At 37.9% G+C, this 26,840-nt stretch overlaps 1 protein-coding gene across 16 annotated transcripts in view; it reads left to right on the top strand.

The window, feature by feature from the left end:
• SEMA6D (semaphorin 6D) overlaps positions 1-26,840 on the top strand; it is a 597,430-nt gene that overhangs the window by 256,110 nt on the left and 314,480 nt on the right. For 15 of the 16 annotated variants that reach the window (XM_047735954.1, XM_047735950.1, XM_047735963.1 and 12 more), the window contains exon 3: positions 22,847-22,911. The exons of the other annotated variant lie outside the window; for it this stretch is intronic. The gene's annotated coding sequence lies outside the window, so the exon portion shown is untranslated. The remainder of the gene's footprint in view (positions 1-22,846; positions 22,912-26,840) is intronic. 16 annotated transcript variants of the gene reach the window in all.

Below are 26,840 nucleotides of genomic sequence, written 5' to 3' on the forward strand. Positions count from 1 at the left end.
CCACTTGCATACAGGATAAATTCCAGAAATCTCAGTGTGGCACCAAAGACTTCCATGATCTTTTCCTTGTCTACATGCCTGTCCTCTTTCACCAGCCATATCGCCATAGACACCCCATGCTGTAACCATATGGACCTACATACAGTTCTCCACTTATGTCATGCTATTTGTCAAGTTGTTTCCTCCAGTGGAATATCTCACCCCAGTTAACATGCTGGCACTGCTATTCATTTTTCAAGACCCTCTCAGCTCTGTCAGCCTTTCCTTTTTGAAGTATTCTCATCTAGCATAATTGTTCTTTTTTTCATGTTTGCCTCTACTGAACATGCCATATGCTTGCTATTACACTTCTTTCTCTATTACTATGAACTTAACTTCTGTTGCCCCTAAATTACTGCACGCTTCTTGTAGGCAGAGCTTGTGCCCTGTTTGCTTTAGGCCTCTGATACTGTTCATGGTCCAGATAAGCTCTTAATGAGTTTGAGGAATTAATGACCTGGCAATTTATCTGGATCTTAAAGCCAGCATGCAGTTTTTGTGGTTTTTTGTTTGTTTGTTTTAAAGCTTTTATTCATTTATTTAACAGAGATCACAAGTAGGCAAAGAGGCAGGCAGAGAGAGAGAGAGGAGGAAGCAGGCTCCCCGCTGAGCAGAAAGCCCGATGTGGGGCTCGATCCCAGGACCCTGGAATCATGACCTGAGCTGAAGGCAGAAGCTTTAACCCACTGAGCCACTCAGGCGCCCCGCCAGTATGCAATTTAAGGTAGATCCCACACCTATCCTTTCTAAACTATATGGAACATTTCCATCTCCAAAAGAATGTGCCCAATGTTGCCCTCCTGGTGTAGGTATAAAACTCAGAGAAACCAAGAAATCCACCCAATTATACTGCATTTTTGAGGGTGACATAAGGTACACTTGCCATAGATGTACTAACATTAGCTTCATCTGCCTTGCTGAACTTGTTTTGTACTTCTTTTATACACCATGCCTCCCTTCCATCATTCTGTACTCCTTTCTACAGATCTCAAACCCAGGTATTAATATCATGAATGCTGGGCCATGATCTTTTGTTTATACCTGTGTAACTAATAAATGGAGAAGAGCTGGCTCTTTTCCAGTAAAAATAATCTGTGTATGATCTGACTCAGCTGACTGGTCAGGCTGCAGGTGGTGGTTGCTCTGTGAGGCAGAGTGGTATGTGGTATGATCTCAGTAATGCTTAGGAGAGCTGGTTACTGACATCTAAACCATTAGCAATGGGGCACACTCTTTAAGCAGGTGGTTCTTGAAGGAGTCGTACCTGATCAGTAACTTGTTTCTCAACCTGAAAGACTGTTGGAGGTGAATAACATTTGTTAAATAAAAAGGAAATGAAATCTGTTAATCACAATATTTTCTCAGTAGCATAGCCTCACTGTTGTGAGGAGAAAGAAATGAGGACTCTGGGTACTTAATATGGATACCAGAGAAGGGAAAAGTTTGCAGAGAAAAACAAATAGAGCTGAAGGAAGAGCCTTGCTTTAGAGGATAATCACTGTGGAGAGACCTGTGTTGCCTGTAGAAGATATCTTTTTCCAGGGAGAACACAAGAGTCTTTACCTTTGTCATGGGATAACTTCTGCTAGTGCCTCAAACAGAGGGACATGGCAAATCCTTTTCTCTTTCCACTCTGGCCTAATCTCACAGGGGTCATGTTGCTTTGTCCATCCAGAATCTAAGAAATAAGCAGATGAAAACTCACCCTCTGCCCCACTCATTGCTTCTCTTGTGGTCAAAGAGAATTGCTGACATGCGCAGCCTTTGACTCCCTTCTCTGCATGTTTTGAAGAGAATGTCATGAAGCAAGAGAGATCTAGACAAGTACGTCCTGTGAAGATGCTTCTTAATTTGAGCTGATTCTCCAAAACCAAGAACCTGGTAATTTATTGAGGAGTGGAGAAAAATGTCAGCACTCATATTCATGTATTATTTAAAAATAAAGCATAGATTAAGCTTTACTATAATTCAATATACATAGCAGATGAGTTGATGAACACACATATACTAGAGATATACTTAAAACAATATTTTACTAATGGAGTACATAATAAAAAATGTGGATGTCCATTGCACTAAACAATAGTAAGGTATATGTACCCAGAGCCAAAAGGATCTGACTGGAGAAAGCGTTGCAGGATCCTACAAAACAATTCATTGCATTTAGCCATCTGCCTAAAAAGGCAGGTTCTGTCTCCCTCCTAGAATCATGGGCAGGCTTCCGTTTACAGATTGCCTTGAACCTGGCTGACCCAGTTTATGTGCATTGTGTTTGCCCATTTATGGGCTGATATGTGAGCAACTGAATTGCATTATTTATAAGGAAAACAAAGTATCCTCACCACATACCTCGTCCTTCATGAAGAATAGGGCTTCACATCATATGTGGAATTTGAGATTCTCCATGCCTCCCTGACAGTGTCTTGTTACCGTCTCTTATCATACATCCTGGTCTATCAGGGAAATAGCATGAATTTTTTAAGAGACTGAACACATATAATGCAATAGAGCACAATTTTTCCAAAGGAGTTATTATAAAGCTCTTTATTCCTTGTAAGGAAATCCCTAAATACATATTTATAATATGTATTAGAAGTCTCTGAATACATATTTAGATGACAAGTTATGTGTTTAGTTGTCCCAGAGTACTTATTTTAAAATATTACAAAGAATTAGGGAAACTCCAAGAGACATATCCTTTCTACAACTACCAACCCAGAGAAAGTTGCTTTGAGGAGTGGCTGACCTCTTGTGCATAAGGGACTATTTAGCACTGTTTTAATTGTCTTTTAAGAATAGGATTAGACATGGAGCAAGTAGAACAAATTCATTGCTGATTGCGCAGGCAAAGAACCTCCCAAGACAGGCTGATCTTAAAAATGCACATTTAATATTCTTTTTTTTTAAAGATTTTATTTTTTATTTATTTATTTGACAGAGAGAAATCACAAGTAAGCAGAGAGGCAGGCAGAGAGAGAGGAGGAAGCAGGCTCCCCGCTGAGCAGAGAGCCCGATGTGGGGCTCGAACCCAGGACCTGGGATCATGACCTGAGCCGAAGGCAGCGGCTTAACCCACTGAGCCACCCAGGCGCCCCAAAAATGCACATTTAATAAATCAGATAACCCCAGATAAAAGAACCCCAAATATCTAACTCATTCAGTCCCTGTTCACCTTTCTGTGCCGAGATTATACAACATAATTTCCTTCTTTTCATGCATCCATTCAAGACATACGTATTTATATGATGCGCTAGATGATTTGGGGAATGATAGCACCACCCATCCACCCCAGTATGTTCATCATAGATATTCCTGTGCTTGTCAGTGTCATTTTGTTAGTGTGTTTACAGACAGTTGGTCCCTAAAGCAGATCACCGTTTTACTGTGAGTTCCCTGGAAGGGATCCTCTGTGAGAGAATGACTTAGAGGAGGTAAGTTCTGTCCTCAGAAACTGCCTCCTCCTGGCCATGTACATTCCAGATCACTTCACACCTTTATGGGCTTTTCAGATGTCTGGATGCTTGTCTGTGTGTGCTGGGTATTTTTTAAGATGACCTCAAGTGTCCAGCCTAGTTTATAATACTTATAAAAGAGAAAAGGTAGTATGATATAAGGGAAGGCAGTATTGAATCTTAGAATACTGAGCTAAAAGGCATTATCTAATCCAGGGCCTTCTCAGTTGAAATATGAGCATACTGGTGATACCCAGCAAGGTTGGTGACCTTCTCAACAATAGGCCCATATCTACTGGGGGGAAACAAGACTAAGAGGAACCATGGAATCTCTTGTGTTCTCTCCATCTTTTGCTGCATCTCTTCCTGACAAGGCACACATCAGTCCCTAACCCCACAAGTCTTCAGAACCTCATTTCCTTATGCAAAGTAGTGGGATGCCTCCACCTTCAACACAAGGAAAGATAAGTGTTATAAAAGCACGTCCCCCCAAAAAATGCTTTTCAGAGAAAATGCTAATGAAGCACTTACAAGTGGTGATGCAGAGGCTCTCCTGATTCTTTTTGCACAGAGTGAGATATTTGTTCCTGGTCTGCTCAAAGCATGAAGGTACAGAAAAATGCATGGTTATCGAAAGATTGAAGGGAAAATTGTATGCCAAAGTGCATGTTACCAAGGAGAATATCAAAAGCTTCCTTAGACATATCTCCTGATGTTTAAGAAGTACTTGATCAGAGTCTTGGCTAGGATTCATGGACATAGGATGCTGTTGGAGCTACCAGTGTGGTCCAGCTTGCAGCTTCTTAATACAGCAGGGCTCTGCAGGTATCATTTTCATTCTATAAATGTATGCATGGATGGGCCTGGGTTGTGGTACGATGGTAAGAAGCTGGGAAAAGATTGCTGGAAAGAATAGAGTTAATGGGAAGCAGATGGCTGTCCCTCCCCCCACAAACCCAACTCACTTCTCCTTCCTTGCTTGAACATTTAATTTAGACATATGACCTGGAATTTTAAGAGTTTGGAAATTCATCTGATTTAAGTCCTCCCTGTGTTCTCACTGTTGCCCTTACCCTCTCTACTCTTTAGATTTTGAAAATTCTATCAGATAAATGGGTGTATGAGGCCGAGAGTGGGAGGAGGGATTGCCTATAGAAAAGCTGGAGGGGAACTTGTGAGAGTGATGGAAATGCTCTTGGACCTGACTGTGGTGGTCATTGAACGGTATATAGAAAGCAGACACATTTTATTGTATGTAAATTATACCTCAGTATAGTTGACTTAAGACCAAAACCAAAAATTGAACTGTCATTCACCCCAGTGTCCGACTGATGACTTCTTTTTGCGAAGGCCACCTGGACTTAGAATTGGTGCCCTTGTTTTACGCACACATAGACCTTCTGTCACTACTACCTATCCTAGCTTGCTACCTTACTTACCACTCAGATCCTGAGGGCCTGGCCCATGGCTTTCTCTTTTCTCTTCTCTGAATTCTCCATAGCAACAAGCGCTATGTTATAGAAATACCTATTGACGATAGCAGTGCTGAAGCAAATGAAAGAATGGAGCTGGTCAATGTCACCCAATCATATATAAGACAGTTGTCAAATTGCTTTTAAAGGGATTAGTTAAAAACTGGATTCAAAGTCAGATGACTTGTATTCAAGCCCCAGCTTTGACACTTAGCCCCTATATGATTTGGGAGTTCATTTTTCTGAGCTTTATGTCTTTAAGTGGAAGTATAAGAAATACCTGTTTTAACTACCTCTTCAGGAGATCAATCATAAAATTATATGTAATTAGTGCTTTTATAGTGTGCAATTAGTCAATAATAAACATTTTTCTTCTTTCATTTAAGAAAATACCGACATTTTAAGGAAAATGAATTTTCATTTTTAAACGTTAATAAGAAAGTTTTTTTTTTTTAATTTAAAAATATTTCTTAAAGCTCCTGGAAGAGTTTTATTGCATGATTATGTGATCAAGCATGAAAAAGTATTTTAAGTTATAAATAGCAAATTGTTTGATCTATTCTGTATTTTGGTATATTTTGGAAATGGTTACTTAGGTTATTACCATTAGTAATTTTTATTTGGTCTACTCAAAAATAGATGATTTCAATTTCTGTTCAGTAATTTATTAGGTTTATCAGTATCAAATAATATTTCCTAAATGACATATGGACACTTTGACATTTTTAAAATGAGTCTATTTACAGTTGAAATCATTCTCATGGGTGGCTTTTGTTTTAGTTGATTTTTTTAATGATCCCATTATTTTTTACATTCATCATTCCTTCTTTGTAATTTATTTTAAAAAGGAAAAGTAAAGCTTATACTATAGCAGGCAAATTTCCAGATTCGTTATCATTTCTTGTTTTAAACTTGAAGTTATTTTGAAAAGAAATCTGTGCTTTTTCAACTTTGCTCAGAATCTAAAACAACGTCAATGTTTCCCAAGTTGGAAAGTAAAATATTGGGAGAAAATTTAATTTCCAAGTTCCCAAAAGGTCACGTAGAGGCAAATGAAGAAGATAAATTTAATTAATTTATTTTAAATAAAAATGACTTAAATGCCCTTTAGAAGAAAAGCACCATTTCAACAAATGTGTTTTAAACGGAAGTGGTAATTTCTATCGCTTTGGGAACAGAGATGAAAAAAAATAAATCAACAATGCTAAGCCCACATAATAATCTACAGTGAGTCAGTAGAGGTTATGACAACAGTGGCCTGAAGGGTACAAATCAGCTATTAAAATATCTGAGTTCATTATGTGCACAAAAGCTTTGTATCCTACTGAGAGGAAAGAGCTGGGAATGGTACTTAGGGCCTCTCTCTGTTTCATGTTCAGAGAAGAGTCCGATTTTAAGTAGTAACAGCACGTCTGCAAGTATTTGGTTTTATTCCATGAACTAAAACAAATAGCCCCACTTCACAAAGAGGAAGAATCAAATGTCACTGGTTTGATGTATTTCAAAACATCTTGCTTTATCACAGGAACCACTTCTAACAACTCTTTTCAAAAAGATGGCATAGGAGGGGATCAAGAGCCCAATGCAAGTCCCATCCTGTGGCCAGAATTTCTGACAAGCCATACACAAACTTGAATACTATTGCAGATGAAGCTGTAAGGTAGTGTGATCCTAAACAAACACGTGTTGGAAATAGGAGCCCTCCTCAGATGAAGCCCAGAGAGCCAGGCTCTTTACAAAGCTCATTCCCTATTGATGATCTCTTTGGTCATGAGTATCTGACATCCCAGTCATTTTGCTCACAAATGAGCAAAAACCTGCTGCTACCCAGCTAACGCTCTTAAGAAATGCTAGATCTGTAATGCAGTCAGTGGAGAACAGTATAGCTTTTTCATGCATTTAATGAGCATTTATAGAGAGCGTGGTGGTTACATACTAGGATCTTTAGTAGCATGATTCAGGTATGAATCAAAGACTATGAATCCCTGCCTTCTTGAAGTTTTATAATACACCTCAAGAGCTTATGGTCTAGCTTTGGCAATGGAGTTCTTGCCCATTAATGATCCTTAGAATGAAGTAGCCTTTTTTCCTGCAAGTAGCTTAATTTCTAAGGTTATTTTTCAACTTGTCATTTGTTGTTCCCTGGATATATATATATATATATATTCCTCGTACCAGAATATAATCTTCATTTCACAAATGTGTATTGAACACTTTTTGCTAAGCAAATTTCTGGGGCAGTAGATAGATCTCTGTTCATAAGGACTACTTGTCATATATGAAGACTACCCAGCAAGAAAGCAATGAGCTATCTTGAGATGAGGCTTTGAGGATGCATTCATAGCAGGAGCTCATTGTCCTGTCATGCAGGTGTGTGCACACACACATGCACACACAGTTTTCGATTCTCTTATTTGTACCTAGGACATGCTGATGTTTATATGATAGGATTTTTATTTATCTCAGTCTCCTTTTATGCCACCCTTTTATTTGTATTTCTGTGAATAGGGAGAGACCCTAGTAGTGCTTTTATATAACCATAAGTTTTCATAAAATTGGTGAAAAGAAAATATTTTATTGATTTTCCTTAAAAGGGGCCCTTCACATTATATATACTTTGGCCTGTTCCTTGCCACAGAAGTGGTCCCTCCCATCATGATAAAGATAGTGATGATGATTAATAGCTAATGTTATTGGGGTTATTGTGGGCTTACTGGGTGCCATGCACAATAGTAAGAGCTTTGTCTATGATCCCATTTAATCTTATTGTTCATTAGGACCTCAGTAACATTGACGATATAGAACTAGCAGCAAGCTTGAGAAACCAAGGGTATTGGAGACAGCAAATTTTGCCATGACCTACTCCCCACAATCAAAGAATTGGGGGGCATTTCTTACTATAGGGTCCATAGATTTCTGTGATGTTCATGGACAATGCAGAGGCCCATCAATATGGATAAGAGAAAAAAGAAAGAAATGCATCTCTAACTTCACTAACTCTAACTGAAATTTAGCATTCCTCCTATTATGAATGCAGGATCCAAATCTGAGTTACATTAGCAATTCTTTTTGTCACCAATAGAAATTAAAAATATTTTCATAATACATACAGTTGCTGCAGGTATCTGGAAATATTATTTATGATCAACACTGCTTCAGATTTGGTAATTATTAGACATGCTGCTAGATTTTTTAAATGTTTTAATAAAGAAGCACATATATTACAGTAACAATTATTTTAAAAAATATTTTGATAAATGTATTTCAGAATAATTGGTGTCCTTTGCTATGGTTATATGAATTTAATAACAATATTCTGAGAAGTGTAAACAAATTCCACCAGACTGCCAATAGAAGCCATGTCACAAAATGGAAAAAGATAAAGGATCCCTGCACATTTCCACTTCTAGTAATAATAAGGGACAAAGACTGCATTATTCACCTACCTTAAACAATGAAAAAAAAATAGCCTATTAAAAAAATCAGTTTTAAGATATTGAGTAATAGGCAGTATAAGACAATGATACCTATGAGAAGTTAAAAAAAAAAAAAAAAGATGCAAGCCCTACGATGGTCTCAGCTTACTGCCTCAAGAGTTTCCAGGAAGGGGCTGTAACTGATCCCAGTAATTTCCTTGAACTGAGGAGATGGAATTGAGAATTCAGGGAGGCCAAAGAGACAAGAATTAGCAAGGCAGAGTACTGGAGAGGAGAGAGTTGCATAGAGAGAGGATTTTAAAGATCTCCAAAGTGTTCTCCTTAAGTCTTCTACTGTGTTCTGCTCAGCACAAGGATGTGATGAAATCACTATATCTGGAGAAGAAACCTATAAAAGATCATGTGAAACAGACACAAGAGATTATACAGGGCTTGTTAAAATTTTTGTTCCTTCCAGACAGAATGGAACAACCCTGTAATACATGGAGCATTGAGTAGAGTACTCAGAATTGTATAGCCTTAATAGCAGCGAAAAATTAGCTCTAAACTAAAGACTACTCTGATTTTCCATACCAAAGTTTATAGGTAACCCTTGAAAATCTCATCAAGTAATTTGTTTGAGTGTCAGAATGAAGCTCAAACATGTGAAAAAGAATATACAAATATCCATGGGGCACCGGGGTGGCTCAGTGGGTTAAAGCCTCTGCCTTCAGCTCAGGTCATGATCCCAGCCAGGGTCCTGGGATCGAGCCCCGTATCGGGCTCTCTGCTTAGCAGGGAGCCTGCTTCCTCCTCTCTCTCTGCTTGCCTCTCTGCCTACTTGTGATTTCTCTCTGTCAAATAAATAAATAAAATCTTAAAAAAAAGAATATACAAATATCCAGCATCCAAAAATATAAAATTCATATATTAAGCATCCAATAAAAATTTTCTCAAAGATGCAAAGAAGCAGGAAAATACACCCAGTATAAGAGAAAATATTAACCAATACAAAAAGACAGAAATGACCCAGCTGTAAGAATTAGCATACAGGGATATTAAAAATATATTCCATATGCTCAAAAAAGTTAAAAAAAAAAAAACCATGAACACATTAAAGAGAGACATAGAAGATATTTAGAAAGACCCAAATAAACCATAGAGATAAAAAAAAAAATACCTGAGATTTAAAAGTGTAGGATGAGGTTATTGAAAGGTTGGACACTGTGAAAGAAGAGGTTGGTGAATTTGAAGACATGGCAGTAGACAATAACCACAATGAAACACAGAGAGGAAGAAAAGCTGAAAAATGAAAAATAAACAATATCAGTGAAGTATAGAAAAATTTCAGTCAGACTAATATATTTGTCATTGGAGTCCTCAAAAAAGAGAAGGACATAGAAAAATATTTGAGGAAATAAAGGTGAGGAATTAACAAATTTGATGAAAAATATAAACCCAGAGATCCAAGAAACTCAGTAAATCCCAGGCATAAAAACATGATGAAAACTAAACAATATACCAATGAATATAATCAAATGGCCCAAACCAGTAAGTATTAAAAAGAAAATCTTAAAGGTAGCCAAAGGCACAGTCCATACAGAGGCAAAAAAGATAAGAATGATTGCAGACTTCTCTCTGGAAACAATGTAGGCCAGATAGAAAAGCAAGGTACTAAAAGAACAAAATTGTCAGCCTAAAATGTATGCTCACCAGGAATATCTCTCAAATACAAAAACCAAAATAAAGACTCTCAGAAAAATACTGAAATCTAAATCTACACAAAGAAATGAAGAGCACTGGAAATGGTAAACCTGTAGGCATTTATTAAAATATTTTTTCTTATTTTAAAAAAATTTCCTTTAAAATATAATTATTTAAAGCAGAAGTAACCATGACATATTGAGGGGTTTTATAATATCTGTGGTATTAACATGTATGACAAGAATAGTGAAAGAATGAGAGAGGAGAAATGGGTGTATACTGTTGTAGTGGTCTCACACTCTGTGTGAAATGGCATAACGTTACTTGAAGTTCTGTATTTCAAAGATGTATATACTATAATCCCTTAAAGCAGCCACTGTAAAAAAAAAAAAAAGGAGGTAAAGCTAATAAGCCACTAATGTGTATAGTGTAGAATAATTTTAAAATATATTCAAGTAATCTAAAAGAAAGCAGGAAAAAGGGATATCTTAGTCTGCTCAGGATGCTATAACAAAATATTTTAGACTGGGGGCTTAAACAACAGAAATTTATTTCTCACAGTTCTGAGAGCTGGGAAATCTAAAATCAAGAAGCCAGCCAATGCCCAGTTTCTGGTGAGAGTTCTCTTCCTGGCTTGAAGATAGCTACCTACTTGCTATGTCCTCACATGTCCTTTCATTTGTGCGAGCATGTAGAGAGGGGGCAGGAGATCTCTCTTTCTTCCTTTCCTTGTAGGGGCCACCTAAAAAGGCCCCTCATAAGAGCCCCATCCTCATGACTTCATCTATGTCTCCCAAAAGCCCTATCTCCAAATACCATCACATCATGTGTTAAGGTTTTAATATGAATTTGGTAGAGGAGACACATAACAAAGGGCAAAAGGGAATAAAGAAAAGATGGGATATACATAAAACAAAGAAAAGCATGGTAGATTTAAATGAGATGATACCAATAATTACATTGTATGTAAATGGTTTAAACACCTGATTAACAATGAGAGATCATCAGATTGAATAAAAAAGCATGATCCAATATATCCTGCCTGTAAGAAAATAAGAAACTTACTTAAAATATAAAAACATAAATTTGTTAAAAGTAAAATTATACAAAAAGTTATATCATGATAACACAACTTAAAATAAAGCTGAGTGGCTACATTGATATTAGAAAAAGAAAATAACCGGGGATAAAGAGTACCATTTCATAATGACAAAGAGGTCAATTCATCCAGAGAACATAACAATTTTAAATATTTCTGCACTTAAAAACAGAGCTTCCAAAAATGAAACACAATATGGAAGTAACAAAATTAGAGATTTCAACAACCCTTTCTAAATAAATAATAGAAAATTATTACACTAAATTATTACACTAAATAAGGACATAGAAGGCTTAACTCTATCGACTAATCTCACCTAACTTATATTTATAGAGATCTCTACCCATTAATAGAAGGATTGTTTTCAAGGATTGTTTTCAAGTTTCCCATAAATATCAAGGGATATTTATGAAGATAGACAATATTCTGACCATAATATAGCCCTCTTTAATTTGAAAAGGATTCAAGACATATTAAATATATTCCCTGATCACAATAGAATTAAGTTAGAATTCAATAACAGAAAGATCTGGAAAATCCTGAAGTATTTGGAAACAAAAAAAGCACACTTCTAATTAACTCATGTGTCAAAGAAGAGATCAAAAAGGAAATTAGGATGTATTTTTAACTGAATGAAAATAAAAACAAGACAAATGAAAATAGGATGATGCTATCACAGTGATTGGAGGGCAATTAATAGCCCTAAAACACCTTTACTAGTAAAGAAGGATGGCCTAAAATCAATGGCCTAAGTTTTCACCTAAAGAAACTGAGGGGCTGGGAAAGAACAATTTAAATCAAAGTAAGCAAAAGAAATAATAAGAATGTGAGCCCCAAACAACAAAATAAAAAGTTACGGTAAAGGATATCAATTAAAATGTGTCAGGCAGACCCTGAGGTAAGCCCCACTGATTTCTGTCTTTCCTTCCCCTTGAGTGTGGGTGGGACCTGTGACTTGTTTTCTAGCCAAATAAATATGGCAAAGGTGATGGGATGTCATTCCTATACTTAGATTATATTATATGGTAAAGATGATGGGACTAACTCCCATCATAATGTTATATAAAACTGTCTTAGCAGACTTGAACCAGAGACTCTTCTTATATGCTTAATGAAACGAGTGGCTATGTTGAAGAAACCTGTGTGGCAAGGATATATAGACAGCCTCTAGGAAATTCTGGTGGCCACTACAACCTGAGAGTAGACTTTAGCCAATAGTCAATAAAAAGCCAGCCCCCTCAGTCAAACAGCTACACAGAAATGAATTCTGTGAACCTGAATAAGCTTGGAATCAAATTCTTTTCAGTTGAGCCTCCAGAGGAGAACACAGTCCAGGAACTCCTTGATTGCAGCCTTATGATATATTTTGTAGGACTTGCAGGTGGTTTGAATGTGGATGGAGTTGAAGGAGGCTCTGAGAGAGGAGAATCAAGTATGATCTAGTTTGATTTGACACGGGGTGCATCGTGATTTAGGAGGCTAGGAAAGAACCATGGAGTAACAAATGGATAGTGAGCATGGCTATCAAGAATTCTGTGATGACTGTACTAATTTTGAGATGCCTGTGATACCTGCAAGGGGAAATATATAAATTTAAAAACTTGTAAAATAACCCCAAAACAAATGATAGATTTTCTCTCTTTTTCCCCTACAGCCTTCCACTTAAACCAATATTAAATTTTATTAATAATTTCTGTGAAAACTCTATTAGGTTTTATTTAAAAGTATTTCATTTCTGTGGCAATATCAGAGACAACTATCTGGGGGAAAAAGTGGAGTAGTGGAGAATATACTGTATTTGGTCCTTCTTCTTCAATTTTCTAAATAACACATGAATTTATGAAATAAAATCCATTCCTTAAAAAATCAATTCCACTAACTCCTCCACTGACCTTTTAAGCTCTCTAGATTCTTATATTCAAATCCCCATGTCAGGGAGCTTTAAAATCTTACATAAAGACTAAGAAAAATGTCTATTTTCTAGGTTTTGTTAAGACATAGTGAGGTGAGGTTAAAATCTTCTAATTAGCTATCCCACAGCTGTGTCTTCTCATTTGCAACCAAATGACACTCAACCAAAAGGAGGAATTCTCCTGTGAATTCTCAAAAATTATTTAGAATTACTTAGAATCTAATTTTTATACCCAGGGAGCCTCATAAGAAGGAGTCAGGCTCATTACTGCTTATCAGAATTACTTTTTGCTTCAAGTCCTTTTTTACCCCGAAAGGCCAATTTTGATAAGAAGTAGAGATCTGAGTCGATGAGAGGGGGAAAAATCATTGCAAGCAGTGATCAATGGAACCGGGTTTGCCAGGCTTATTTAGAGTTGCCAAGAAATCTTCTGGCCAATGACCAAATCTTACGAAATAATAAGTACCTTACTCTAAATGTACTTTGAAAGCAGTGAAGGAAAATCATATTTCTGCCATGATTAAAGCTATATCATGATGCTGTATGCTTGAGGACAGATATAAGAAGGAGCAAAGACAACTGAAAATAGGTGATTTGTTAGTGTTATGTGATTGTAGCTTTTCCCCTTTGTTTTCCAAACTTTTGTGTAGAATGTATTGTGAGAGAGGGTGGGGAACATTGAAATATATTGTTAAAATCTTATTTCTTATTTAAGCTTAAATAGGATCATAAAACTGTAAACAACAATTCTCAGTTTTACTAAATGTTATATTTCTAGTAGATGTTGCAAATAAATATCTCAAATGTTTGTTACAGTAAGTATCATAACATAGAAGAGCAGATATAATGACCTAGAAATTAATTCAAATAAATTTGCCTTGATCTTATGAAATCACTGTTAATATTTGCCCTAACCAAGCATATTTAGCCATTTCTGTGGTCTACAAGGCCCCACATGGTCTAACTCCTGCCTACTTCCTCTTCCTGCTTTTTTTTCGAACCAGTACCCCTCTCATTCTCCAAACCTCCTGGCCTCCACCTCCTTTAACAAGCTCATTTCTAACCCAGGATTTATACTTGCTTTTCTCTCTGGCTGGACCACTCTCCCCTTGGTCTTCACATCATTGCCTTCATTCAATTCTTGAAGTATGACCTTCTGAGAAAGGTCTTTGGTGACCACATCATCTTAAATAACTGTACTTCCACTCATGGCCACCCTTTTCAGTCACTCTCCATTTCATTACACCATCATTTTCACATAGCAGACACCTCACCATTGAAATTTTTTTTTTATTCATTTGAATTACTTGTTTATTGTCTGTCTCCCCTCAACACGCTTGTGCACACACACATACACACACATGCTTGGATGTAAATTGCATGAACACATAGACTTTGTAGCTTTTCCTTTACACCATTGTATCTGCCATGTATAAAGCAGACATTCTGGAATATTAATTGGGCAGGTGGTTAGGTTGACCTGCAGAACAAGAAATATGAGGTTCATCTGTCAGGTTTGATAATCGTATGACAGTATAACTGAGGGCATGGAACCAGAGTCTTTCCGTCACTAAAATTAGTAGTAGTAGTAATCATAATCACAATCATGATTCTAAGTATATTCTTATTGATAAAGTGAGGTGTACAGGATGTTAGGAAGAGGCTTTTTCTTGGAAATTTAATTGCTTTCTGTCCTTGGATGAGTCACGTATGCTCTTCGGAATGGAAAATCTGGTCCTTGCATGTTAATTTAAGAAAGATGAACTAAGGTCAGTACAAACACCCTAGTCCAAAAGGGATAAAATCCTTAAGATTAGAGTTTCTACTTGCAGAACACATTTAAAATAAGAATGTATGTTTTTGTTTACATCTTCACATTTATATGGTGGAATGGATGAAAAGGCCATAGATATTTACTGGTTCAAGTCAGTGCATATTAGATTTGGTCCTGCCACATGAACAGAACAGTCCTTGTGTGTTACTGGAGTTTATTGAATATTCATAAAGGCACCATTTGGTGATTCTAGATATTGATTTTTTTGGCTTTTTATACTCGTCCAGCGTGATTCATTTCAAATCTTGGTACTGCCATGGAGCTTTTCCAGACCACTGTAGTATGAGATGATCTCTCTATTTCTCTGACATCCTGTAGCAATTACTGATAATTAAATGTGTCCTGTCTTGGGCTATTTTTGCTTTCTTGAACTCTTACTTTGGGTTCTTTTTGTTTTGATTGTTTGGGGCTAGTATTTAAAATTTAAGACTTGTGTCTCATCTCTCCAACTAGATTTTTAAGGCAGAGATGATGCTTTAAACTTTTTTAATGCTCCATAGTTTGTGGTAATACAGACTTTGCCTAACTAGGATTCCAGAGAGTGGGTACCACACCCAATGCCCCATCTCAGCTTCTCTGTTCTCAGGTGGGATATACATAGGTGTTTTTGCAAAAACTGAACCTCTTTCCCACAGTCTCTGTGAATATTGATCCGGGGTGATGCTGTTACTACCTGGGACATAAACATATTTCTTGTTACTCTGCCATCAGAGATTAAATCATTGGACATAATGAACTAGAGTTAAGACTACCAAGTTCTTAAGGTTCTCAGATAAAATGAAAAACACATTAGTTGTGGTGGTTTGTTGATATTGTTTCTTCCTGTTTCTGTGAACCATAGCAAATTGTGATTACTCTGTTTACAATGAATAGATAAAAGGCCTTCTCTTTTTCATTATTATGTTAGGCAAGAGGGCAGGTAATTTTATCCCTTGTAAAGATTACTTAATTCACCTTGGTGGAGAGGAAGGGATGATGTAAAGCTAAAACCTGTTCTTCAAGAACCAGGTCTTTGTGGCTCTGTATATTGCTGGGCTGGCTTGTAATTCATTAAATCCTTTAGCAAAACAGATGGCATTAAAAGAGGCACGTGGACAGAAAGAAAATTCTTGGCCACAAAGAGATGTAGCTACAAAACCAATTCAATAATGAATTTGGATGTGGGAAGGACTTTTTTTTTTTTTTAAGAAAAGGATCTTTGGTAAATAAATAAGAATACCACAGATTCCAGAAGGGATAGTAACAGTCCTCTGTAGCAAATAACAGAAACAATCAGGATCTAAATCTAATTAGTTTCTCATTTTAGTACGAGGTTTTCAATTGCAGGCTGGGTTGCACAGTGTACTCTGGATGGAGCTTGTAATTTTCCCCTTGAAATATTGCTCAAGCTGTTCTTCAGAGACTCCACAATGTTCTACCTGGTCCTTCACGATTATCCAATTATGTGCATCCTTTTCCTCATGATTCAAAGCGTTCTCCGTAAACTCTTTCCAGATTTTTGACCCTAACAAGTTTTCTTCATTCAGTTCCTGTAGCCCTTACTGCGTATACTCTTCATTTAAATCTTAACATATGCAGTAGTTGTAGAGCATTTCCAAATAGAAGGGGGTGTTGACTAAAGCAGATGGTAAGTATTTTGCAAGACCCAAGAACTGTATGGCTGCAGCATACACTGATGGGGTATGGGAGGCATCCCAGCAAGGCCCAAAGAGACAGATTTTAAAGTCAGACAAACTTAGATCTGAAACATGTTTCCTCTTTCGACTAGGTGATTGTATGACTGTATTAGTTTCCTGTGGTGATGGTAACAAAATGTCGCAGAGTGGATGGCTTAAAACAGACATGCGTGCTGTCACAGTTCCAGAGGCTAGAACTGAAATCAAGGTGTTGGCAGAGCCATTCCTTGCCCCTTCTAACTTCTGATGGCTCCAGGCTTGTGGCTGCACCTCTCCAATTTTTACCTTCGTGATCGCATTGCCTCCTCTTTTTCTGTGTGTCTTCTCCTCTGTGTGTGCGTGTTTCAAAACTCCCTCTGCTTCTTTTTTAAAAAAAAAATGTATTTATTCATCTTAGAGAGAGAGAGACAGAACATGCACTTTTGCACATGCGCAACATGGGGGAGGGGCAAAGAGGGAGAATCCCCAAGCAGACTCCTTGCCCAGTGTAGAGCTCTACCTGGGGCTTGATCCTACGACCCCTGAGGTCATGACTTGAGTTGAAACCAAGAGTCAGACACTTAACCAGCTGAGCCACCAGGTGCCCCTAAACTCCCTCTATTTCTTTCTTATGAGTGTACCTGTGATTCCATGTAGAGGTCATTTGGATAATCCAGGATACGCTCCTCTTCTCAAGATCCTTATGTTAATTATATATTTTGCCATATAAGGTAACACTCATAGGTTCTAGAAGTTAGGACATGCATGTATCTTTTTAGGGGCCACTACTCAACTGGCTATACAGTAACCCTAATGAGATTTCCTTTATTTTTGAGCTATAGTTTCTCATCAATAAGATGAGGACAATGACCTTCCATTATCATGGTTAAATATATTTTTGATATAAAACCATTTTTGTAGGGTCCCATAAATGGGAAATAGCATTTCTCTGATGGACCACTCATTGCTATTGTAATAAATTCAGGCCCTGCAACACCTTGTCCCTGCGGGGGAGGTCTCATATGTGTTCATCAAGAAATGCATTCAGTTATCAGATGACATCAACCATCCTGCCACCCCCAGCCACCACCATCACATCCTGCTTCAAGTGCCTTTGGTGATACCTATCTTGTCAACTTCATGCCAGGCCACCACTGCCCATGCCCAGTTCCATGCCAAGGGCCCTGTTTCCTGGTACCCCCGCATTTGCCAGCAATATATTCCACACCCATGTCTACTTTTCACTCTTCTCAGATTATTATTTTGAGGAGCTGCGGGTGTGCTACCATGGAGACTAGGTGCCACCACTGTGGTGTAGCCAGGTTACTCAACTCTCAAGGTGCCAAAGTTGACTATGTTCCTTGTAGTCTTGCATGCGCACAAACCACCCTGCACCCTTGCCCAAATGGAGCTTCCTTCTCTTTCTCTGATTTAATTTAAATACCTCTTTAATAGACTAGTACCATATATATGAGTCCATGTACAGTTAGGTCAAGACACAACTCAAGGGAGCAGTACCACGGATTGTCATACCCCATTAACAAACAACGTACTGTCATGGACTAAGCCAGTTTGTCTGAATTCTACTCTTAAGGGGTTCTTATCTCCATTGTACAAATAGACAGATAATGTCACAAGTTTGCTGGACATGTATGAAACCAATGATGGGTAGAGCTAAGACTCCGGCTAGAATACTCCATTCCTCTCTTTCTCTTACACCTTCTCTCCTTCTCATTCTTCCACCTCCACCACTCACAAACACACAAGTAAAGGCACTTTGGACAGCATCTACAATATGATAGGTGCTCAATAAATATAAGACTTTTTCTATCCTATACCCACGGTGCTTTTGCATTCATTAGTCAATAAATAGGTTTTTACTAGTGAATATATAAATCTCTATTCTATACAAAAAATGGAAATATCCCTCATAAAATTGCAGTCACTTAAACTGGGCCTCTGATGCCTGGGTGGCTCAGTTGGTTAAGCAACTGCCTTCAGCTCAAGTCATGATCCCAGGGTCCTGGAATTGGGTCCTGGGATCGAGTCCCGCATTGGGCTCCCTGCTCAGTGGGGAGCCTGCTTCTCCCTATCCCTCTGCTGCTCTGCTGTCTCTTATTCTCTCTGTCAAATAAACAAATAAATAAAGTCTTTTAAAAAATGGGCCTCTGACTTCTGACTTCAATCTCTACTACTGTTAATTATCTGGTTATTAATAGTAAGCCCCAAATATAGACCTTTGTACATTCATATGTAATTATGTAATAAGTAATTGTTCACATACCATTTAAAATTCTTACTTCCTAGACACTTGCTTTGCAACATTGCTAGTTGTGCTAAACTCTTTTACCTATAATAAGAAAAGGTCTCTAACTTTTAAGTTGTAAACCCAGGAAAGGATCTTGCTAATTCTATAATAATATTTACCTAGTGATTTTCTCCAGGGAAAAACATGTTTTGTTTTGTTTTGTTTTTTTTTAAAATAACTTTCAGATGCCAAAATGTTCAGTTTGGCAACTATTCATGGAGAAAAGGTAAAGACAGTAATTTTGATCCTTATTTTATACATGAGAACCTAAAGACCTAGAAAATAGTGACTTGCTCACATCAATATAAAAGCATTATGCAGCAAAAACCTGTTGCAAAGTTGGGATCATTTCAGAAGCAGTGTGCCAAGTTTCTAAGCATTCATTGTAATTTTTGTTTCATGGACCAATAATCATCTCTTACCCCTGAAATCACTGTGGAATGACACACTCCAGGTCTAGTAGGGGCCAAGGGAATTAAAGTAATTATGATGTAAACATGTTGGTATTTATGCTAATGCTTGCTAGAAAATGCAACCTATAGTAGATGGATTGACATAAGGCCTTATACCCGGTGTGTGCTCATTAAACATGTGAAGGCTGAAAATGCAAGAAGGCTGGCAAATTTGTGGGAAAAAAACAACTTGAAAATGTTAGTTAAATGGCCGACTAAGAAGTAGAGGAAGGGATGGAAGAATAAAAAAGGCTGTTTAATTAGGGAAAAACTTGTAAGTCTTGATCTAGGTATGTGGGAAATGGGAGTGAGATTGTTTCTCTACCTTCATCACATCCCTTTTACACATCTTGGCATTTTGCTTCACATTAGAACATTGTCTCTTTTCTTTCCCTGATAGGATGTTAAGAGAAAATTGATAGAATTCTTTATCATTATGGGTTTTTGTAGGACCTAATCCAAAAGCAATGGTGTCATTAGTAGATGTGTCTACTAAGGCAGCCGGCAGAAAGAAGATAGGTTTGAACTCCTTCCCCTACTTGCTATGTGATCTGGGAAAAGTTTCTTTGTTTCTATGGGCCTTAGTGTTTTTCCTCATCTCTAGTATGAGAAATAATAATATCAGCAGTGTTGTTAAGGAGATTTAGATGAGATAGTTTATGTAACAGTACTTGGTGAAGCACAGGCTAGTACATATGTTATGTAAATAATGGTTTTTTTTTTTTTTTTCCTTCACTGTCCCTCACTTGCTGCATTAGACCTGTCTTCTTGTTGGAAAAAGAATATAATCAAGGCGGGGTGCCTGGGTGACTCAGTGGGTTAAAGCCTCTGCCTACGGCTCAGGTCATGATCCCAGAATCCTGGGATCAAGCCCCACATAGGGCTCTCTGCTCAGCAGGGAGCCTGCTTCCCTTCCCCTCTCTCTGTCTGCCTCTCTGCCTACTTGTGATCTCTGTCAAATAAATAAATAAAATCTTAAAAATATATATATATAATCAAGGAAATCAGCAACTTCAGCCTCCTTTCTAATTTAAATCATATGTGACACTATGTATATATCTACATGTACCCATATATATGTGTATGTATATGTATGCTATTCATATCTGTGTTTCTTCATTGTTGAAAAATTGGGTACAGCTGACAGTGATTTCCATCACTGGGGCTTTCTCATGATACCAGATTTGGTTGAGAAGTGGAGACTGCATCAACCTTTGTAACTGAACAGGAAAAAAGATGTTCTGAAGACAGTGGCTTAAACCCTGAGTCCTACCTCAGCCAGGAACCAGGCAGTGAGAAGCAAGAATTATCAGATTCATGTCCTCAGTCTAAGTGAGTGAATGCTGGGATCAGAGAAGGAAGACAACTCAACAAGGCCCACATCCAGCCTAGATGATAACCTTAGAAGAGTTAACATTAGGTATGAAATGAGCTGGATTATGGGGAGCAAGTCCAGAGCAAGAGGAAGGTATCAAGCTACCTCAAGACTTTCTGTAAGACCACTTACTGATCCAAACCCATAATTTTGTATTATTTGATGTTGATAGGCTATGCAGGTATCAAAGTAATGCCTTTTTGGTTATCGTCTATAGCAATGATACCAAAGAAAGCACAGAACCGTTACCATTATCCAGTATCCAAGGTTTGAATGGCATGGTTAAAAATTGTCCCATAGCTGGTAGACACTCAGGCCAGAGGAAGTAGTCCTGTCCCTGGGCTCTATCCATTTACCTTCACCAACACACTGGAAAGCCATTTAGGATGATTCCCAAATAAACCCCTTCTGCTACTCTGTCTGGGTTGCCTTAGAATTTTCTTTAGGATATGATAGCTTTCCTAGATTTCCCTTTCCGTACACCCTTGCTTGAACTCTTGAGGTCTCTGGGTTCAGAAAGTTTGTCATTGCCAAATTCTTTATCACCATAATTTGTTAGTTTAGGTAAAGAGCCCAACTTTTTTGAAATCTGTGGTGTGCCAGGTAGGAGGCAGGGGAGCTATCTGCCAGGTGGGAAATATTTTATTACTGACTTGGTTGAGAATGGTCAATGCATGGCAATGATAAAAAGTAAGTCAACTTTTAGTTGGATATATTATTGTTTTTCTAAAATTATCTATAGTAGCACACCCTCTTATTTTCTGAACCTCAAGGAGATTCCCCCAACCTTGGAACACCATTGTCAAAACTCAAAGACTTTTGGAAATATTGCTCCAAAGCATTTTTTTTTTTTTTTTTTTTTTTTGGTGGGGGTGGTAGTAAGAAAGATATGGTCTTTATGTTTTGAATTTTTTCTGAGAATTTTAAAAAATCAAGATACTTAAGCCTGTTCAGTTATATATTTATAAGTATTTGTGGAGTCCTATTAGATCAAGGACCTGTAGTAGGTGTTAGATTTACAGTGATGGGTAAAGCCTGCTCCATGCATACGAGCAACTCAGACATCCAAACATCTTCCAGATTCTCCAGAAGCTAGTTATTTATTTATTTTTGAAAATATTTATCAAATACCTTCTATGCCATGTACTGTACCAGATATTGGAGATAGTTTGATATAGAAATACTTGACTATCATGATGTAGCTTCCAGTCTCCCATCGATACTTAACCTTTCTTATTTATATAAATAAAGTTATAGGGGCGCTCAGTTGTTAAGTGTTAAGTGTCTGCCTTCAGCTCAGGTTATGATCCCAGGTCCTGGGATCCAGCCCCGCATTGGGCTCCCTGCTCAGCATGAAGCTGCTTGTCCCTCTCCTATTCCACGTGCTTCTGTTCCCTTTCTCACTGTGTCTCACTCTGTCAAATAAATAAAATCTTTTTAAAAATAAATAAATAAATAAATAAATAGAATTACACAAACTTAGTCACCTACTTATTGCCTTCATGATTTTTCCTGTGTTGGTATATCAAAAGTACTATTATTTACTTCAGATTTTCCTTGAATTGACACACTCTTAAATTTAAAATCATTTTAAAAGACAACACTTTATCTCTAAGTAGGTAAATAGCTATTCCTATGGCTTATAATAAATATAAGCCATGAATACAATGGAAACTGGATTAATTAATTCTAACACTATCTTGTGGTCTGCCAGGACCTAGGTTAGTTTAAAAGAGTGATTAACAAAGATTATAGACACACTTTAACGAAGCTAAAACTTTTTCCTTGAACTCATCAGAAATACTGAGAAGGAAATAATGTTGTCATAAGTGCCTTGGCATTATTTCATTCCTTATCCTGGTCCTCCTAACATGGTCTTATTACCTTCAGTAACCACATAGCATAGTTTCTAAGACCCTGTATGAAACTACTGGCTTACATATTGGCTCTGTGTGGAGAAATATATATATTTTTTTGAAGTCTAGTATTGCTTAAGGAGGGATTATGAACCTAATTCCAGTTTGTTTTCTATTTCCTTAGTAATCTGTAAGCAGTGCACTTTTGCCACATTTGTTGCCATCCTGATATCTTTTTGTTCATTTTCTTTTCTATTTACTGTTGAATGCAGAGTCCTGGATCACTTCGCCACAGATTGACATCCCGGAATCCTAAGGAAGACCCAGGCTCCCAACAGTAAGGCATGGTCTTCTGTAATTCTGTGTCTTCCACATGGAATGATACTGTGATTTGATTAAGCTTGAATTTGGAAGGCTCATTCTTCTTAGGGAATTATATGTCATTTTGCTGCACGTTTGCCTCATACTGGCTCTAGAGACACTCAACTAAGTAGTCAGGTTCGGTTAGTGTTTCAGATTGGTGTCTTGATTTGGTATAGATCAAAATTCAAGTTTTATTATGATTTTTAAACCCTCTTTGCCAGTTTAGAAAAAACACAATAGAAGGAGAATGAAGACAAATAGTAGAAGCACTGCTTTAAGCATACCGTTTGAATAACAGTCTGGGTCAGTTTGCTGTATGCCGCATACCGAAAAGGCTTTATGGAGTTATTTCAAAATTTTAATCAATGTAAAGTTATGTTTTCAGGAACTAAATATATATACTGTAATGACCATGTCTGGAAGCCAGTTGCTAGAGCAAGGCGAGTCATATGATGTGTATAGAGCAAAATACTACTGATTTTGACCAAGTGATAGGAGAAGAAGAAAACAAGTATGAAAGAAGGTCTGTTAATTGACTGGGACATGTGACTATTTTGCCTCATGAATATTTGAGGGAACAGGGTCAGAGCGGTAAGGAGTTCTGTCCAAACAGTGACAGAGGTATGGAGTGACTGGATGGATACTATGGTAATCGTGAACTTCTGCACAGACACTGTGAGACACCAGCAGGCTATCCTAGTGATTGTGTTGAAGTCATTACTGACTCTTGGTGAAATTTTAAGTCTCTTGGTTCCACAAATGTGTCTCCAAGTTTCTAGTATTTTTCAGTTTGCTGCTTCCCCAGGATTCCCCTTTTCCTACATCACGTTTTCTCATTTCTCAAATCAGGTGCTGATATACTCCTTGGTAAAACTATAACTCACTCAGTAACTCCTTAGTTATTTTCAACTTATGTCTAAGCAATCTGTTGTAAAGACTGCTCTTCTGTTGGAGAGGACCTTTCACAATTTGTCTACTTTGTCTAGGAGGATCTGTACCGAGAAGTTAATTCAAAGAAAGAGTGTGGCTCACCATGGGATGGCAGTAGAGAGCAGCCTGGCAGACAGAAAATTTTGACCTGATTTTTGAGCCAGATTGAGGAGGGGGCCTAATGGGAAGAGCTAGCCAACCAAAGTAAGCTGCTTTGATTGTGTCCTTTGTATTTATTATGGAAGTGTCTTTCTGGAGAAGGGACATAGCTGTTAAGAAAAGTCCCTGATAGGGGAGCCTGGGTGGCTCAGTGGGTTAAGCCGCTGCCTTCGGCTCAGGTCATGATCCCAGGTCCTGGGTTCAAGCCCCACATCGGGCTTTCTGCTCAGCAGGGAGCCTGCTTCCTCCTCTCTCTCTGCCTGCCTCTCTGCCTACTTGTGATTTCTCTCTGTCAAATAAATAAATAAAAAATCTTAAAAAAAAAAAAAAAAGAAAAAAGAAAACTCCCTGATAAACACATCTGAGGGTGATAAATCAGGAGAAAGGGAGATCATTCCTATAATATACTAACTTCAGTTGATCAGAGGTCTGCCTCTCTCTCTCTCTCTCACACACACATACCACCCCTGCATACTACATACACAGAAAGGGAGAGAGAGAAGGAGGAGAACGAGAGGAGAGAAGAGACATACATACTTTATCATTGGAAAGCAAGGCTAAGTGAGATCAAGGAGAAGCCAGAAGGCAGTTGTAACTGATCAAGAACCACTTGCAACAGCTAAGTTTTGAAGCCACATACCTTGGCCTTGTGTCTTCCATCCTTAAAGGTGTCAAAGTACAACTAGAATAGACAGGAGGGGGGTGGTTCTAGCATGCTATGCATTTGGTATTCACTATTATGCAGAGAAATCAGGAAATGTTAATGATAGAAGGCATTTTCAAAAATCATAACCCAGGAGATGACATGTATTACCCATACTCTTTTAGTTTAACTAGAGGCAGTATTCGGATTAGAGGGCCACTTGTCCTACTTGTCCATAGCCTATCCTTTCCAAATTGGCAAGTAGAGAAGGAATTTGATATTTTCTCCCAAATGTAAAAGATATTAAAAGAGTCTGAAATGCATTTGTACTAATTTACCTTAATTAATATTTTGGTCTATGAGAAAAAATTTGGGCCACCAGGGAGTTTAGAATATCATCTCTGATTGTCTAGTAGGTTAACATGATAACCAATTATTGTGTCACAGGATCACTCAGAAATTATATCCTTAGAAGATACTGCATCAGTCAAATATCGCTGTCTTAGCTCCTATATTTTCCTCAATAGGAAGTCTGAAATAGGAGGACAAATGGTATAGTATTCTTTGTCCCAATTTTTCTTACCTTCGAGGAAAATCTTTTATGAAAACTCAATGTGTAAAACAGTTAAAGTAAACATGGAAGAGATAGTGAGGATGATAGAAGAGGCCTGTTTTCCAACTACACTATCCCTCTTCATCCGAATTGGCCCTAGGACTGTACCGGAAGAATGTGGATGGTGGAAGAAAAGGAGCTTTGTGGCCAAAGACAAGTGGAGTCCATCTTTTATAATCTGTGTGACACTGATACTGTTACTTGATTTCTCCTCAGTTTCAGCAACCTCGTCTAAAAACTATGAATAGCATTGATATAATAAAGTTGTACAGAAGATTAAATGAGACATGTATATAAAGGACTGATAGGCGAAGACTGGATCTTAAAATTTTTGAAGCTGGAAAATATTGATTTGATTATTGGAACTGGATTCTGAAGTTTAAGTTAGAAGATCAGTTCACTTGTAAGGTTGAATTTGCTTTTGTTTCGTCAAGAACTACTTGCCTGGTTGCTTATAGTTATGCAGACATAGAGTAAGTAGATGCATTGTTCTGGAGGGAGAGCTTAAGAGTACATTTTTTCCTTGTGTAGGTCCTAGCCTTAGAAAGTGTAAGTAAATAAAGTTAGTGCTGCTCAGTTCCCATAAGACTCATGGCAACTTTCCTAGGAAAAAGAGATTCAGACAGTGCCTTTTCTCCAGGGTCAGCCTGAGGCAAAATTAGTTTGCTAATATTGTTGGTGGCTTGGGAATATGGACAATGGTGAGAGGAGGGGACAGACATTCAGTCCTCCATGGAAAGGTATGGTGGTCTCACTTGAGCCACACGACTTTGCATTTCCTGTTCCTCACTGGCCATTTCCCCTTGGCCACTGTAGAGGCAGCTTTGGTTCCAGTCCAAACCTGGCCCTGGAGAAGATTTGGAATTTACAGAGCCCAGTGGACCCTGAATAATACCACACTGTATCAGAGATTCAACACTACTTGAGAGAGGTCTGTTGGTGGGCCAGGGAGGTTCCTGGGCCAAGACTCACCAAGGCCAGACTTGGGAAAGATCTAATCACAAGTCAAATCAAACAATCATGCCTGAGTCCCCTGATGCACATTAACACAGTCTGAACCAGTGACTATCTCTAGCTGCTTTCCCACCAGGTCCCCAGGAAGTCTGCATGTGAAACAGGGATCATTTGGTACCAATGTTTACACCTCTTCATAAAGTATCAACTTAAAATTTTCATGCATTAGAGAATAGGGATTAATGCTCAAAAAGAAAGCTGCTCATAAAATAAAACTAATGAAATACGACTCTGAACAGATTTCAGAGACACGTCTTCCAGCCTGCCTGGGGTCCTTTGGAAGGAAAAGGTTTTCTCTGATTATCAGCAGACTATGGAAAACCACGACTACACTGCTAGAAACTCTCCAGTTTCTTTCTTTTTCTTTGACCCAGAAACTCTTTCTTCCTCTTGGTCCCTTAAAACCTCTATTAGTGACCATTTTGTGACAGTGGCTTTGTAATCTCCCAATTCTGGCTCTCGAGTGGGGGAAAAAAAAAGGGCTTATTGGCGAGCTCACAGGGTCTGGAAAGGCCGTTCCTTTCCCAGCTGGCCAGGAGTGCCG

Source organism: Lutra lutra, chromosome 7 (genome assembly GCF_902655055.1).
Source record: "Lutra lutra chromosome 7, mLutLut1.2, whole genome shotgun sequence".
Lineage (NCBI taxonomy): Eukaryota > Metazoa > Chordata > Mammalia > Carnivora > Mustelidae > Lutra > Lutra lutra.